The sequence below is a fragment of the Rhinolophus hipposideros genome (assembly GCF_964194185.1).
Source record: "Rhinolophus hipposideros genome assembly, chromosome: 15".
In the NCBI taxonomy this organism is placed as follows: domain Eukaryota; kingdom Metazoa; phylum Chordata; class Mammalia; order Chiroptera; family Rhinolophidae; genus Rhinolophus; species Rhinolophus hipposideros.
In genome coordinates this window covers 51,859,199-51,872,541 of record NC_138061.1, presented here as the reverse complement: position 1 = coordinate 51,872,541, position 13,343 = coordinate 51,859,199, and the positions used below count along the sequence as shown (strand labels likewise).

General features: G+C 44.4%; 1 protein-coding gene across 1 annotated transcript in view; it reads right to left on the bottom strand.

Moving 5' to 3' along the window:
* KAT6B (lysine acetyltransferase 6B) overlaps positions 1-11,486 on the bottom strand; it is a 171,384-nt gene extending 159,898 nt beyond the window's left edge. Inside the window, 2 exon segments of the mRNA XM_081075065.1 lie at positions 2,325-2,394; positions 11,155-11,486. The gene's annotated coding sequence lies outside the window, so the exon portion shown is untranslated.
* Positions 11,487-13,343: the final 1,857 nt, after the last annotated feature.

Genomic DNA, 13,343 nt, shown 5'->3' with positions numbered 1-13,343 from the left:
CTATATTTCTCAAGTCTCACACATAAGAAAATTTCCCATCTAGCCACTTCTATAGAATCACATTCTCCCATCCCTTTGAAAAGGGTCTGTGACACTCTCTAACCAATAGGTTGGAAAACTGAAACTAACATAGTAGCATAACCCTTCAACTTTTAAATAATGTAGCATTCTACGTATCTTAGTACCTAGTTAGCTTAATACAAGGAAGATTCATACAAATCTGATTCCAGGTGGACAGTGGTATTGCTCTGAGAGCCTCCTTGTGCACATCAAAACACCCTGGATCTCTAATGTGGTATTGAGTACGCCTGCAAAGAGCACTGGTAGAAAGGGCCCTGGCCTGGGAGTGGGGCAATAATAACATATCCCTCAGAGGATTGGTGAGAGAATTAAGTGCACACAGTATCTAATATTCAATATACAGTCATCACTTCCATCAAATGTGACGTCTACATACACACTCTGAAAAACGTCTCATAAAATACAAAATTAAAGTTATCTCTGGCTATTTAGATTTAATGTACATTTAAAAAGTAAAATAATGTTTTCCTCAAAACTTCGGCCAGATACCCTGGAGAATATGACATTTGCTCACAAAGATTCTGTCGCTAAATAACACTGAACCATTGAACTATACTTGTTCAGTCAGTTGGAAAGAAGCAGTTTAAAAAGGACTATCCTCCTTGTCATCAGTAAACTACAGGTTCACCCCATTTTTCCCCTCATATTCAGAAACTTGGTGCTGAAGGGACCTTATATTTCAGTCAGTCCAACCTCTAGTTATTCCAGTAAACAATCCCTTGTTCAATATCCCTACAGATGAGCCATAAAATCTCAAAATACACCAAGCGAGTGAGAGTGTGTCGCTTTTTGAGGCAGCTCACGCCACTATTATACAGCTCTACTTGTATTTCTTGCTCGCTGAGGCCAAAATCTGTCTTCTACCCATTAGTCCTAGTTCCTGTGGAACAATCTCAAGAAATTCTTTTAAGGAGGGCGCAGCTTACAGTGGCCCATGCAGGGATCGAACAGGTAACCTTGGTGTTATTAGCACGACGCTCTAACCAACTGAGCTAACCCGCCACCCCAAGGAATTCTTATTCTTTAATATGACCAGCTTTCGCATATTTGAAAACAAGTATCTTTTGAAAACCACTCCAGTCAAACCCCATTCTACCTCCAGCCCACTTTAGACCACTCATCTCTCAGTTCCTTAACACTCCATATATCACATGGTTCCCAAGCACCTCCTTCTTTGGGTTGCTCACTAGTGGCTAATGCCCATCTTAAAGTCTGGCAGCTCAGGCATTGTCCAGTTTTTTTTTTCTTACTTTTATTTATTTAAGTGTGTTTTTCCAGGACCCATCAGCTCCAAGTCAAGTAGCTGCCTCAATCTAGTTGTGGAGGGCGCAACTCACAGTGGCCCATGCGGGGATCGAACCATAAACCTTGTTGGTAAGAGCAATGCACTCTAACCAACTGAGCTAACCGGCCACCCCCGCATTATCCAATTATAAATGCAATCCAAGGTTACGTGAACTTTCGTAACAACTGGCTCATATTAAGCATGCCTTCCAACTAAAAACCCCAGATCTTCTTTCAAAAAGGCTGTCAAGTCGAGTCTTTCCATTCCCTTCCTTGTGCAAATTTAAAAGCTAGGATTTAAATTTTATTGCAGTTCATTTCGTTGGCTTGAGTGAGTCTATCTTCCAACCTATTAAAGATTGTTTTGAATTTTGATTCTGTCATCTGTCATCTGCAAATCTAATAAGCACTTCCCTCTGTGTCATTATATAAATCATTGACAAAAATGTTAAAGTTGGAACACGGTGTGTTTAGGAATGAAATCACTGGCTTTCAGAGTGCAACCACTTTCATGATAGAGTACAGGAATCATTCTGTGTTAGAAAGCTTAGAACAGGAAGCTGGTCTTTCCAAAGTAAAATGGTTTTGGGCTAAAATTTCATTAGAAGGCATTTCACTGTGTCCAAGTAATTATTTCATCTTTCATCATTTATTCAGGATGAATCAACTAATTTAATTTGATTGCACAAAATACAACTGTAAGAAGCAGGAAAAGAAGTCACAGAAAAGTATCCTATATTGCAAAGTTGCTTACAGGCATCTCGGTTACACAAGCAAATGAACATACATTAAAACGAAACCCATTTCATAACTAATAAATACTCAAAATATACCTTCATGACAAGCAGTTACCACAATCCTTACCCACAATCAAAAGAATCATTCATATCTATTACCGACACATTTCAGGAAGACTGACATTTTATATTTTAAAAATATAATAAAATAAGGAAAAATACCAGAATTGGAACGCCAAATGTTTTAACAGTCCATGACAAAAAAGAAGATTGTCCAGATCTTCAGGCAAATCTGCCAAAAGAAAAAAAAGTAACTGTCAATGTGAGCATGAGGACGTCCCCTCAACTCAGCACCACCCATGGCTCCACAACTACTCACTACACAGAGTTGCAATGAGTGATGAGTACACTACATCCACCGATACATTAACTTTCTCATACCCGTAAGGAATATTTAAGAACAGGGGAACCAGGACAAGAAATGAAGCCCCAGAGCAACTGACTAAAGAGGTAAAATGTGCACTTCTTTAAAGTCAGACTTGTTCTCCAAGTGTTAAAATACAGGTTTGTGATAGAGCCTAAGAAAGAATCTCATCATGGAAAAAAAAAAATCCCACTATTACTCAAATAGCCAGGTAGTAGGTATAACATTTTATCGGGGCAGGGGGTGGAGGGAGGCGGGGAGGGGATGTGAAGAATCAAACATTGTTTAAAAGTCAGTATTAATTTTCCCAGGCAACATTCAGTATTTGTCCCAAAGGTCACCTGGCATCTAGGTACTGACTGGACCATTAAGATACGACCAATCCCTGCATCTAAGAGAAGGAGGTACCAGTTTCCACAACCATAAGTATGGCTTGACACAAGTCAGGTTTTAGGACAATACTGATCATTTTTACTTCCAAGACAAAAAATAAATTTTACACAACCCTGTTATCTTATACAAAACCCTGTTATCTTATACAAAACAACCAAGCCACCTTAGATCCTTCTTCCCCTCCTCAGCCCGAGACTACACCCCTCTCCTCAATTTAATCTCAAAATTAGCTCTCATCTGACACCAACCAATGTAGTTAATTAGGCAGAAGCAGATGTAACTCAGCAGCTCTTTGCTATAAGCAGAATCAGTGTTTAACACACACACAGCTAAGGAGAGGAGCAAAATCAGAAGTCTCTTATCAGTAGCCAATTCTCAACTAAACACATATATGTTATCCATTTTGTATATTATCCACTGCAAATTTTTTAATCTTACACTGGTTTGTTTCTGAGACCCACTGGCCCCACTGTAAATTGGGATACGCTAAGAGAATAGATTGAAAACCAATTTAATTTTAGTCTAAGCAGTATCTAACTAGAAAGGCAAATCTACGGGGAAAAAAATACATAATCCATTCAAGAGCCAAACAGAAATGCCTTTTTCCCCTCCAATTTGGAATTACCCACACAGCTTCTCTTTTTCAGAGCACTAGGATTTGTTTCCTACAAAGATAGGACATTCTATCAGTTCAATCCTAAAAATCATTATTCTCTTTTTCATTTTTTTCTATTAAAACTTGAAAGTTGGACTAAAAGGCTACCAAAGAGGGAGTGAATCATTCCAAATTAATTCTGGGGACTCCTGCTACATCAAATTAAATTATTCTATTTTCTGAGGTTTTGAATCATTTTATTTTTAACTACAAAATAATATCAGTAAATTACATGGTTGTATCATACAGGCTTATAATAAAATACTATTTACACCATTCATTACAAACCATTCTAAACAGATCTAGAGAAATGCTTAGTCCAACACTGAGCTTTTGGCTTCATTACTATTACATAAATATCAACACTATTCAGAAATATTCATGTCAGCATAAGAAAAGTCAAAATATATCCTGGATCATAAATAGTATGTGAAGCCTCCTCCAAGCTTTTACTAAAGCTGTGTGTTGTTTCAAAATCAATGTCATAACACTCGAGTCATGAGATTATGGATGAGCCAAAAACAGTGGTAGAAAAAATAAAGATTAATAATAGAGTTTACTCTTTTGTCATCTCCAGTTTTACTTGCTAACAGTTATTTTTAGCCCTCTCACTTTTATATGCTCCTGGATATTTTCACAGCCTATTATGTAACTGGGTGAGGATCCACAAATCCTAACAGTATCTTCTGAAACTGAACGTACAATGCTTAAGGAAAGGGACATTAACTTCTTTCCCTGTACAACCGCCCAGCACAGACAACTGGCACAGTTGCTCAAAACAGCATCCTTAGTTAACAAATAACTGCTGTCTGACAACATCAAACATCATCCACATGGTGATACTGGTTAACCAGCAAGTTCTGGATGCATCTATTTCCCCTAAAATCAATGCTGGAGGCCCAAAACATGTGAGTTGGGAGGTGAGGTTATAAATACTAATCAAAGGACAACCAACAAATACTTAGCAAGATGTTGTCTGGATGTGCAGTCCTATGAGGGGTGCTATGTGGATAAGATGCGATTAGACACTATTTGGTGGCTCCTCAAAACTTAAACATAAAACTATCCTATGACCCCGCAATTCCACTTCTAGGTATATACCCCAAAGAACTGAACACAGGGACTCACATAAGTACATGTACACATATTCATGATAGCACTATTTACAATAGACAAAAAGTGGAAAGAGCCCAAATGCCCAGCAACCAATGAATAAAATGTGGTATATATATATCCATCCGCCGGAATACTATTCAGTCATGAAAAGGAACGAAGTACTGATACATGCTACCATGTGGGTAAACCACAAAAACATGTTGTGAAAGAAGCCAGACACAAAAGGTTATGTGTATAATTCTATATATATGACACACCCAGAATAGATAAATCCATAAATAGAACACCATTGGTAGGGCCCTGTGGGGGGGGGGAGGTATTTTGGATTGATGAACCGGTTTTGGAACTAGATAAAAGTGGTGGTCACACAACACTGTGTATGTACTAAATGTCACTGAATTGTTCACTTTATTTATTTATTTATTTTTGAATTGTTCACTTTAAAATGGTTAGTTTTATATTATATGAGTTTTGCCTCGTTCAATTCTTTTTTAAGAAACAAAGCACTAAATTGAACCATAATAACACCAACTATTTTCTGACAACTACTGTGAGCCAGGCACTTTGCATGGATTATCAGGAAACCTTAAAACAACCCTGTAAGATAAAGATAGCATTGTTGCCCATTTTACAAAAGGAAAACTAGCCCTGACTTGGTTAAAACCTCAGACCACTAAGTCATGAAGAACTTTAATTCAGAGGCTAAAATCTACACCTTTACTGTCTTTCCCCTGGTTTTCAAACTAGGCTCCCTGGATCCTTGCAAGAAAGTGCCTTGGGCTTTACCTACCGGTGCCTCTCGTGAGTCAAACGCTAGGACCACCATTAAACTCTCGTACCAAACAAAGCACCTCCATCTCAACTGTTCTATACACAGTGGGCTTCTCCATGAGATTTCACTTCAAAGAAAGGAAAAAGGTCTGGAAACAACCATGACTTCACCTTGCTGAGTGAGGATGGGCAGAACAGTCCTTGGAGGGATGAGCCCTCGAAAGGCGACACAACTTGAATCACTGCCCAGTCTCTGCACCCAAATTCAAAGTCTTCATGACCCCATATAGACAACAGCTTCTTAGAAGCCTACCACTCTTTGTCTTACAGGAAGCTTTTAGCTTTCCTACTATTTTGGCATTCACTTCCCTCTTTATATTATGCTTATTTGTGTACTGACCTCATCTTTCTTAATAGACTGTAAAATTCTTAAGAACGGGATTCATAGCTGATTCACCTTGATATGTCCCAAGATTTCCCAGGACCACAACTTGAACATAAGAGGGGTTTGATGCCTATTTGCTAAATGAACGCATCAGTGAATGAATGAAGGGAATCTGGAAGGCACAGAAGCTAAGAGGGAGCTGTCACACAAAAGGGACACCAAGTCCATGTGCATGCCTAGAGAGGGTATGTATTGAAGAAGAATGAAAAATAAAGTTGGCTGTGACAAAAGCTAGGCTGAGGCATGAAAACATGATAGCTGGAGTAACAGGCAGCCACTGCAGGAGTAGTGACACAATAAGGCACAGTGGCGTGCACGCGTACGCACACACAGATTTGTGGAATGCTTGAATCACTCTGGCAATAGTAACCATCCAGTAAAGGTTGGAGGGTAGGATGACTGAAGTAACAAACAAAAGCAACCAGTATTTCATCTCTCCAAACATCAATCTGGTTTAACTTATATTTATGAGTCTAACTCAGCAGCAAGCCCAGAGCACTCAATAAATGTTAGTTGAATTCTTTTTAGAATATACGAAGTTCTTTCTCACTACTAATTAACAGAGACAGTCTTCAATTCATAAGCTAATAATGTTTTCCAAGGATTTCTAAGAGGCTAAGTCACCGTGAAAATTATCATTTCAACTAATACATATTATATTAATTGGAAGTTTAATTTTTCATGTCATGCTCTCCTAGTTGACAATATCCTTGTTATGTCATTAAACTATAATTGTGTAAATCTGCTTCAACAAACAATAATGGAACCATCAATAAACTATTATGGCTTCCATAATCCCTAGCAAAGATTAGTTTCAATATCATCATCATAAATTATAGTAGAGACATGTCCCAAATCTCCTGGCGAAGCCCATGAATTAGGTTTACACAGTCATCCCTGCATTTAAGTGCTCAATAGTTTCAGTCTCTAAACTTTAATCACACCGTTAGGAACCTCACAGGAAATTTGATCCCTTGTAAAACAGAGGATTTTAGAGACAAGATGAAAAGTCATTTGAAGTCATCAGGCCTTTGGAGGCAGGATACACTGATTAGTAATGATGATATTATAACCAAGCACTTTCGCTTAAGAAATAATAAACTAAATTTAGAGTGTCTTTTTTTTTTTACTTTAAAATATTTCTATTCAATCCTAGATTTCTTCATAATTACAAGTTAGCTTCAGCCAGGTTTTAATGACAAAGACTGAGAACGGCGTATTAAAAAAAAAATCTGACATCTTAACTTGTAAAAGATTATCTTGAAAACACAGATCATTTAACTTTATCACAGATGTCTTCAAACAGGATATTCAGTATAGCCTGAAAATAAATTAGGGTTCCCCTTTGAGAATCTCAAGAAAATTATAGATCTATTTTTAAAAATGAACACATGTACATACAGATATTTGCATCCAATTTCAAGGGCTTTCAGAACCCCCACTGCCCATCCAAGGACCACTTAAAGTCCACTGTCTACTACTTTACCTACTTAAAATTTAATTTTTTATACACAGATCAATAATTTTATCCAGTTTCACAATAATTATCTCTGTGTGTACTTTAATTTGGACATATTATATTAAAATAAAGTTATTCTCATTGGTTTTAGATATTATCAAACATGGTTCTGAAATCTTATGCGAGAAGGAGGTGTGCTATGATAGGATATATCTAGAGTTCAGGAATCAAGTATGCCCTTTGCTAGTTACCTAAACTGTGGGATATTGGATGTGTTATTTAATCAATGTCTCAGTTTTCTCATCTGTAAAAATGAGAATACATCCCCGTTTTACAGAACTGTAAAGAGAAATAATTGAGATAACAAATATGAAAGTACCAAGGATGGTGGCAGACACATAACAGGAACACTATAAAATGCTAGCTCGTAAAAGGAAAAAGGGCAATACAGTCAGCTGGAGACCTGTAAAATCTAATCTGGCTGAACTTCTGTCTATATGGCCAGTTTCTCCTAAGAGACAGAAGTCAGCACCTGGCTCTTAGTTACAGTTGCGGAGAAGTAAAAATTCAAGACAGAGAACAGCAGAAAGTGAACAAAAAACAAAAATAGATTTGGAATGGTGAGAATGAGGTCATGAAGAGTGTATTTTACTCATAATCATACATCTTTTAAGGTCAATAAAGTTTTTAAAAGATAATACAGCATAGGAGAATATCTACTTGACCTGTGGTTAGGAAAAGAGTCTTAAAACAAGACACAAAAAGCACTAACCATAAAGAAAAGACCAATAAATTTGACTCCATTAAAATTAAGAACTTCTGTTCATTTAAAAGACACCATAAAGAGAGTGACATGGCAAACCACAGAATGGAAGAAGGCATTTATTTGCAACATACACACATGACAAAGAATTTGATTCCAGAACAAATAACTCCTAAATAGCAATAAAAGACACACGGCCCAATTTAAAAAACAAAATAGGCGGCAGGCTGGAACAGGCACTTTACAAATGAAGAAATCCAAATAGCCAACAAATATATGAAAAGCTGTTCAGTCTGGTTCCTAATCAGGTAAATGCAAAGTTGACCAGATTGGCTAATTTGAAAGGTTAACCAAGACAGTTGGAGAGGACAGGCAATGGGAACTCTCATACACCACTGGTGGGAGTGGAACCTGGCACAACACTTCGGAAAGCAGTTGACTGTTAGCTAGTAAAATTGGTGACAAGCATCACCCCGTGACTAGGGAGACCATACAACTCATCATCCAAATCCAGATACTTTTGAGAATTAAAGGTGTTTTATTAATAATTACACTGGGACAGCAGACATAAACCAAGATAAATGCCGTCTTGCCTATGAACCAGCAATTCCATTCCTGGGTGTACACCTTCGAGAAACCTGTACACATGTGCACCAGATGACAAGCACAGGAACACTCAGAGCAGCTTTGTTCACAATTTCTCCAAACGGGAAACAACTCAAACATCTAACAGTGGAATGGATCATACCAAAATTGTGGAAGACGGTGGGAGTCCTATAAAAGGTGTTTAAAGGTGCTTCGGAAATGCAAATTAAAGCATTTGGGGGAAGAAACATCCCTTCATCACACTTCTCCCATCCATGTACCATTTACCCGTCTGCAATCAAAGGCTGATCACAAAAAGAGCTCACACATCCCTACTTTCATAAAACAGTTTCCTTTTCTCTGACTTTATACAAATACGGGCATCTGTATACAGGAAAACCGAAGGTATTTTGTAGATCTAAGATTGAAAAGTCGCCTGTTAGGCATCCTAACATTTAACAAAGTCAGATCAGTTAGTTCAGTCTTCTTTTGACTGGTATGTGAAAGAAAGTGCATGCAAGTTTCTTAAGTACATTAGAAGTGTTTATCAGACTTCTTCAACTACCTTCCAATACGCAACCTGTTTTACCTTTCATTCACATTATGCTTTACATCTGACAGTTTCCACCTTATCTTCACAAGCAGTGCATGAGAGAAACATGGTACAGTGGCAATGACACAGCATCCACTTCCTCAGAGGCCTGGGGATGGCTGGTAGACAAAACTTCTACTGACCATGTCTCACTACCAGCCAGTCATTCCCCTAAGTTCCTCTTTTCATTTTCAAACCTTTCTCTGTCTCTATCTTTTCTTTTCTTTTTAACCATCACTTTACCTCCTCAACCTTCAACCCTAAGTAGAAGTTCTCAGGTAAGAATCCTTTACTAAAACATGCAACGTTAATCTTTCCTTCCTAAAAACATTTAAAAAGAAAACTGTCCCAATCCATCTTGATACATGTGTGAGGAATTTATGAATAGCAAAAGAGTGGAGTGTATTATTTCAGGGCTATCCCAGAAAATGGAGGGTACACAAGACAGCAAGAATGTGATGTACTCGATCATAAAAAAAAGAAAAAAGAAACACACACCTTTCAGCACCCTAGAACTCTACCCCAACATAACTAATTCCCATTTGATACTTCTACATCCTGTCCATATGGAAGAGTCTTCATATACTCTTTAACTTGAATTTCCTGGCACCTCCAGACCAAACATACTTGGTTCACTGGTCTCTTTATCATACCCCAATACCCATTCCTAATTGCAGTGCTTAAACTCCCTCATGGGGCATCTGTAATTTAATCCTCTGCTTTTTTGCCCCTAGTCTCGCACCGCTCTGCACTCTACCCACACCAAAGTCTTCCTGAGGCAGACACCCTGCTCCCCCTCTCCTGCCCCACCTTCAAGATTTCAGCTCAAGTTTCACCCAAGAAATCCAGCCTATCAAACAACCCTGTCTCCCAAACTAACACCTTCCTTAGCGCCATCCTCAACTCATGGTGCAGTCCACCGAATCATATTCACCCAGACCTACTGCCCAGCTCCGCCCATCTTTCTTCACACCTGCTGCCTCTTCCCACCCTCCTGAATCCTCTGGCTCCATGAGATTCTCCACCACAGTTTATATTTCACAGGTTCTAAGTAACCCCCCTCCCCATTTACGTCTGCTCTGCTGTCTTATCATCCTTCAGAGACTCTCCCAAGCAAATCCATCCCATCCTTCCATGTTACTTCAATGCTTCATATACCCCAAAGCTAGCAAACCTTTCTATTCCAACATGCCGATTCATTGCAAAACTCCCTTCCCACCACAGCAACTGTACCTACTCCTCACATTCCCCCCATACTTCCCCTAATCCAACACCTACTCTGCACTGCCTTCTCAACTCTCCTCCTCATCCACCATACCCAAACGCATTCCTACTCTACCCCAGATACCTGCATTCTGACCCTTCCGCATCATTCCACCTGCCCTCACATACCCTTCATTCCCCTTCCACATCTCTCCGTACTCTCCCTTCTGCACCTGCTTGCACACCTCCAGTTTCCCCTTCCATCCCCCCACCCCCTCAGCAGTACTTCCCAGAAACTAGCTGGCCCCCAACCGTTCCAACCAGGTCACTCCCACTCAGAAAATCCCTCCAAACCCCCGCCTTCCGACCACCGGAGTCCCACCCCTACCCTGATATTGCCCCGCCCCCTCCACACTCGAGCCCCGCCCCTTGCCCTGGAGGCCCTGCTGAGGGGCGGAGCCTGTCCCTCCTCCCCTTTCCCCCGCCCCCTACCGTCACGCTCAGGGGCAACCTGACCCCAAGCGGCCCCGCGGTGACCCTCGCGCAGAGGCCTGTGGGAGGGGCATCACAGCCCCCGATCCCCCCCTCTTCCGCCCCCTACCGCTCAGTCTCCTCCCCCTGGGAACGCGCGGAGTGGGTGACAGACCTGGCCGCGCGCCACCGCCACTGCGCCTGCCGGAGGCGCTGCCGCTGCCTGAGAAAGAAGCTGCGGCTGCCGCCTGGAGGAGGTGCCGCCGCCTCCGCCACCGCTGCCGCCGCCGCCAGGGGTAGGAGCTAAGCCGCCGCCATTTTGTGTCCCCCTGTTGTTGTCGTTGACATGAATCCGACATGACACTGATTACAGCCCAATGGAGTCTCATTAAACCCGAGCCGCGGCCCCGCCCCGGCGTTGCTCCATTGGACAAGACTGCAGACACTTAGGGCCACCCGTTGGCCTCCGGGTCTGTCCGTCACCCACACACTAACCACTCTGCAGCCCATTGGGGCAGGTTCCTGCCGGTCATCTCGCCTCCGCATAGACACACCCCTCGACCCAGCATCCCCCCCTCCGGCACCACCCCAGGGGTGGGTCTACTGCCAGTACCAATCAACAGACCGCTGGGCCCGCCTCTTCTGGGCACTAATTGGTCCAGCCTTTTTTCTCTCTCCCAGACACCGCGCCACCTCTACTTCCACCTACCCGCCCCCTCTACCTCTATAAGTGGATTGGGTCTACTCGCTGCAGAGACGCTTGGCCTTATTGGCTGCCGACCACGCCAATCAGAGGGCCTTTTCCCTCTCCCCTCCCCCACTCAACCCCAAACCCCCTAGCCCGCAGCTAAAGTTTGTGTGAGAGCTGATCGCTGGCGGCGGCCGCAGGATTTAGGGGTGGGTGCGGGCGGGCGCGCGCGGGCGGGCACGCGAAGTTAAAATTCGAGGTTCTCAGTCGCCAGCTCCGGCGCCGTAGCGGGCGGACGGGCGCGCCGCCCGGAGCGTTCCATCCCGCCCCCTCCTCCACCCTCTCCGGTCCCGTCCCGGGCGACTACTCGCCCGCCCCCTGGCTCGCATCCTTACCCCCCACACACCCCCTACCCTGCAAGCCCCAGGCTGGGTGCAGTCAGAACGATGTCACTGCAGCCTCCTTGCCATCCCATGCCGAGGGGGAGCAAGCCCCTACCCGCCGGGCGTGCACCCCCCGGCTCAACACTCGCCCGTGTCTGCAAGCACGTGCACCGTTCGCCGCTGCCTCCAGCCACCCCGGTCCCCGGCTAACCTCGCCTGCAGCCCGGCCAATCGCTTGCTGCCCTTTGTTGCTGCAGCCTGGGTCTCCCCGCTGCCTTCCTCAGCCTCCGCCTCGTCCTTTGCCAGCCGCCCGGGTCCGCAGCGCCGCGCTCCCCCCGCCCGGGACCCACCGCCGCCGCCTCCTTCTCCTCCTCCGCCTCCTCCTCCTCGGCTCCGGGCTGCAGCGCACAGAGCCCGAGGCAGCGCCGCCCAGCCCCGCTCCCCCCGCGCCGCCAGCTAGCCCGCCCGGCCCGGCCGGGGGCGCAGCCTGGACCCCGCCCGCCCCAGTCCCCGCCCCGGGGGTACCTGCCTCCGCCCTGGGGGGCTCCGCTCGCCGCCCTCGGGGAAGGGCGGGGATGCCGGTGTCCACGGGAGGATGGGGACGCCTGGGCCGTTTAAGGCGGGGAGTGTGCCCGCGAGGGCTGGGACTGAGAGGTGCGGTCCTCGCCAACTCGCCCCCCTCCCGCCGCCGTGGGCCCCAAACTTCGTCCTCCGCCCAGGCCTTGCACCCTTGGGCAATCGCGGCAGTTTTGGGGTGGGGGATGCCTCGGGAGCTGTGTCTACCCTGATCAGGAGGAAGAGGGAGCAGTGACATTCAGCGACTGCGGACAGGGCACCGCGGCGGCATCCTTAGGTGGGAGTGGGGATGTCAGGCGCGGGCTGAAGGGGGAAGCTGCCCCTCAAGATGCTCTCCCCCGGCCTACGAGGAGCTGGAGAGCCCTGAGCTGCGTTCTGGGTGCTTTCTTGGGCGGTGCAGCCGAATGGCAGAGGTGCTAAGGGGCAGGGGGAGTCAGGGGAAGACCGCTGGGGGGCCCTTCCTCTCCTCTAGCCAGCGCTCGAAGGAAGGCTGGTGGCGAAGTTCGGTTTTCCAGGCTTCCCCTGGGCCCCCCGAGTTCCTGAGGCCCACATGAGGGAGGCTGGGGGCTCCTCTGGCCGCCCAGGCGAGGCCACTCTGACGCTGCCCACATGCCTCCCAGCGCCCTCCAGCCTGAAGAGTTCCTCCCGGAGATGGATGGGATGCTGGTAGAGAAGACTTCAGAAAATAGGAAAAGTAGGCTAGAGAAATGGCTCCTA